Source organism: Pteropus alecto, unplaced genomic scaffold, assembly GCF_000325575.1.
Source record: "Pteropus alecto unplaced genomic scaffold, ASM32557v1 scaffold74, whole genome shotgun sequence".
Lineage (NCBI taxonomy): Eukaryota > Metazoa > Chordata > Mammalia > Chiroptera > Pteropodidae > Pteropus > Pteropus alecto.
The window spans coordinates 6,607,107-6,611,966 of record NW_006436291.1 but is presented as its reverse complement, the minus strand read 5'-3'; the positions used below and the strand labels follow the sequence as shown (position 1 = coordinate 6,611,966).

Here is a 4,860-nt window from a genome sequence, read left to right as displayed (position 1 = left end):
CCTAGAGAGTACAATTATACTATTTGGCAAGGGTCATTCTGCTGAACTGATCCCTTAATAATAGCCTAGAACCCTGAAATGGACAAAGAGGCCTCTACGAGGTCCGACATTCAAGTTGAAGTGGAGCACTTGAATACACACAGGCGCGTTCCACAGGGCCTGTTGTTCTTACTTTCTTACACAAATAGCAAGTCCCCGTCTGGTCTCCCTACTGTCTGCGTATTACGTGAGACAATGAACTGGGGAGAGGCACAGGGACTGGGAGGGAGAGACCGCATAGCAGACAGAGCCTCATCAGTGATGCAATTCTATGCTAACGGAGGCTGGGTGCAATTATCCGCGGAGTTCCTGATATGACTTTGGGTTTAGAATTGTCCAAATACAGTGTTGGAGGTTTATTTGGGGGAGGACGGTATAGAGGGCGCTTATAAAGGTGCTCTCGTTGTACTCTTTAAACGAATGACATCTGCTTCTTCCTGGCCATGTCGTATTTAGAAAATAAGCCCACCCGATGGCCATTATGACCACAAAGTAAACCGCAGTGAAAACACACAGAAGTCCCTTCTCTCGTTTTAAAGTGTCCTGTTTTCTTTGTTCATACACAGATGTACCTTTAACCTCTGCAGAAGTGGACATACCCACTGGTAATGTTTTCTGCCTGTCACATTTCTTCAGTTAAATGCAATCAACTCTCCGGAGCTCTTTCTAGTCAACGAATGAACATAGGTCCTAAATAATTTGTCTATGGGATAACTCCCAATGTAAGCAGAAGTCCCAGTAGCCTTTTCACAGAAGCTTTGCTTTCACGTTCCCTTGATTCATCCATGAACACAGAGTGGCCCCTCCGCCAGGGAACGCCCTCTGCTTTTCGCACTGGTCTTAATCAGACGTGCCCAAGGGAGGCGAGGCGAGGGCTGGGGGTCCACACCTCCACCTGCTTGGTGTCGCGTGTTCTGTTTCAGGTGATGCTCTGACCCATCCAGCACTCCCAAACACACACACCGGAGAACCAGGTGGCTTCTCCCCATTCACCCTTCAGCTCTTTTTTTACACCACTGTTAAAAAAAAATGCTTTTTCACTGACATTTGAATCTGATTCTGCTTCGTTTACAGACACAACTCTCACTTTAGGCAGAGAGCCTCCTGCGCCAGGTATGCTTCTGCTTCTTGCTCTAGCCCTAACGAGTGACTTTCTGAGAAACCCCAGCCAGCAAGTTTATGCACCAAAGGGACCACTTCCTGTTTTCCCTGGAGAGGCCAGGCCGCTTCCAGGCCACGCCCCTATCACTGGTTCTCATTCTGAACAGAGCAAAGGCAGGTGCGGGTATAGGGTAAAGAGCATAAAATAGCTTCAAACATCAACCCCGGAGGAGGCCTTAGAGATGACCTACACCAGCGCCTCTCAAATGTCAGCGTGCAAGGGGAGGCCTGGAGAATCTGTTAAAATGCAGATTCTGATTCAGTGGCCCCGGGAGGAGCTGGACTCTGCATTTCTCACAGGCTGCCAGAGTGCAAAAGCTCTTCTTATAAGAGCACCAGTGCTATGGGTCAGGGCTCCAGCCTTAGGACCTCTCTTAAACTTACTTACTTGTTTAGAGGCCACATTGCGGGGTAGGGCTTCAACGTATGAATTTTGAGGAGCTGCAGTTTAGTCCATCGCAGTCACAGAGCTAGAGCAAGGCAAAGCTTGTTCTCTTGGCTCCCATCCGAAGTCCTGCCTGCTCTCAGGCTTTGCCGATGCAGCCATCTGTATGAGTCCCCCAAACCTCTGTGCTATTGATGTCTTCATAACAGGACCTACTGCTTCTAGGCTTTTGTTCATTTGTTTGTTTGTTTTCTTTCTTTTCAAGTCCTGGTTACTTTGAAGACATACTGAGTAAACTCAATGAAACCACAGTTTAGGACTTCCTTTTCACTTAGACTTAAGCACTGGCTTCCTTCCTTCCTTCCTCCCTCCCTCCCTCCGTCTCTCCCTTCCTTCCTCATTCCCTTTTCTTCTCTCCCTCCCTCTCTGTCTCCCTTCCTCCCTTCATCCATCACTTCCTCATTTGCTTCTTTCTCTGCCCCCATCATGACTCCACTTTGGCAGAGGATTCCCAGTTGTAATTCCCACTGGCTCTCGACATCACTCGAGGCACGCTCTTCTTTGTAGACCTGGTTGATAGTAACCGGGTTGCTTTCCACACGGGTCAGGTAGCGCTCACACGATTTACTTCCTTTTATGAAAGTAGGACAGTCCAGATCGCTCCTGTTTCTGCAGGAGATGCCTTTTGGAGTGTGAGGACCGATGTGGTAGTGGCTGTTAAACCATTACCTTGCTTCCCTCTCATCCCTGATTCAGCTCACTGAGCCTAGAATGAATATAACTCCTACATCTTATGCTCCCGAAAGGCAAAGCAGTATAGAAAGTGTGTGTGCTTTGGGACCTCACTGGTGGGCATTGTGGGTGATGGTGCATGTTATATAAGCCCTCTGAATCTCCATTTCCTCATCTCTAGAATAGAGATGATGCCTGGCACCAGTGCTATAAAGAGTAGAAATGTAAATTATATGACATACTGTAGATACACAAGATGGGAATTTTTGTTAATCTACTAAATTTTAAAGCTTTCTTTTCACTGAAAAAAATTTTTTTTTGTCAGCCACAGACCTGATTTTAACAGAAATGACACCATCACCTGGTAATGTTCATATGCCCCTGGCTAGATTAACGCTTAGTTTTGCTGTAATTTATACAACCATACTCTAGCATAAAATCCATTGTTATTTTTTCTCTCTTGCTTCTCTCTCTGTATATTTTCATATGGAATTATGCCTCTAAGATATGATCTTTCTCTTAACCCAAATTTCTTCTGAGGAAACTGAATTGATTTTCTGCATCTCATTTTTAGACCCTGTAAAAAATTTACCTGCAAAATATAATGCTTTTGCGTTCTTCCTTTAAAAAATTCAGTATATTTATAAAGCTTTTCTGACCATGTAAAAAATTTTATTTTTGGAAGAATAAACAGGACACAATATCACTCGTTACACGCCGAAGCCAAGAAAATAAAACTTAACAGACAGTATTTCTGTCCCTAAACCAAAGTAGAAACTTAGACAAGAGTATTAGTGTTTAAACTTAGAGAAAACGTGTGGTTCTTTTTGAGCTTTGAATATTAAATATGTGACCTTGAGGACATGCATTTTTTAAGTTTAATTTTTTTTTTTTCGGTTATAATTTCAGTTGGTGAAGAGATTCCCTTTAACTGGTGCTTTTTGTTTGTTTCTAAGCACTGAATTGGTCATATCATTAATATTGTTAAGATCATTTTTTTTCATTAAAATTTCCTACTCTTTACAGAAAACTTATGAGTACACACACACACACACACCTTTGTGGGTCAAAAGGCCCAAATTCACCTCCTGAGACCTCATTCAGGAGTTATTGGCTTTTACTTCTAGCTTGAACAAGCATGGTTATCTCGCTTCCAATATGACAGCAACAAATCAGATGAGAACAACCGTCCTAGATCAAGATCATGCAGCCCCAGAGAGACCGGAGCCCATGGTGTCTGTTACACGCCACGAAGCATCCTCTATGTAGCAAGCAGAGCAGGAAATTGGCAATCAATTTATATGAAGACAAATCAGTTTAAACATATCTGTGGGTGTGGCACCACCAACATAATATAGATTTTATTTTTTATTATTTTTACTTTTTAAAATCACCTCTTTTGAAGTATAAATATATACAAGAAATTCCACACATCTAAGAGTTCTTCTAATGCGTACAACCGTGTAGCCACCACCACAATCGATTAAGATATAAAACGCTTCCATCACCCCAGAAATTTCTCTCATGTCCCTTTGCAGTTAATCTCACCCACCTCCCCCAGGCAACCCCTGATCTATCTGCTTTCTGTCACTGCAGTTTAGGTTCGTTTTTCTAGATTCTCATATAAATGGAATCAAATGATATATGCTCTTTTGTGTCTGATTTCTTTTGCTTAACAAGTTTATAAGGTTTGTCCACGTGGCTTCATATATTGGTGATTTGTTCCTTTTATTGTTCCTTTTATTGCTTAGTAATATTCCATTGTATGAATATATCACAGTTATTTATCCACTCTCTTGTGGATGGACATTTGGAATGTTTCCATTTTTTGTGTGTGTGTGTCTACTGTTGAGAATTCTACTATATAATCTTTCTGTAGACATGTATTATCATTTATCTTGAGTAAATACCTAAGAATGGAATAGCTACATATAGTTTTTTTTTATTATTGAGATATAATTAACATGTAACATATTAGTTCCAGGTGTACAACATAATCATTCAATATTTGTATATATTGCTGTACATTACATCTCTAGTACTTGTCTGTCACTGGAAAGTTGTACCCATAATAGAGTGTTTACAGTTAAAATGTTGACTTTTATTCATCAGGAGTAGAAGAAATTTCGTTGGATAGATTTTTGTTTGGAGTCAGGGCAATGCCTCGTTTTAGAATAATCGTCTTTCAAAGATTTAGGAGGTTTTGCACTTTTTGTTTCGTTTTCTTTGGAGTTTCAGTATTTTTGTTTAAAGATTAAATTCTTCGGTATCTGGGAAATGAGGCTGTCCATAATGGCCATTCCTTGAGGGTTTCAGTTAATTAAGGTTTTACTTTTTGCGAAAGAGTGGACGAGAAACAGAAATGTGGGGACGGCAGGAAGGAAGGGAGGGAGGGAGGGAGAGAGAACTGCACAAAACAGACGTAGAGCTCATCCCAATGTCGCTCTGTCTGCCGTAAATGACAAGGAACCCCTGAGAATCGCTGTGGCGGTTAGGGGCCTGCCCACGCCTTCTTCCCACCTGACCCGCTGTCACCTCCCGCA

The 4,860-nt window shown here is 42.1% G+C and overlaps 1 protein-coding gene across 1 annotated transcript in view; it reads left to right on the top strand.

The window, feature by feature from the left end:
- DMBT1 (deleted in malignant brain tumors 1) overlaps nt 1–4,860 on the top strand; it is a gene marked incomplete at its 5' end in the record, with an annotated part of 131,721 nt that overhangs the window by 119,180 nt on the left and 7,681 nt on the right.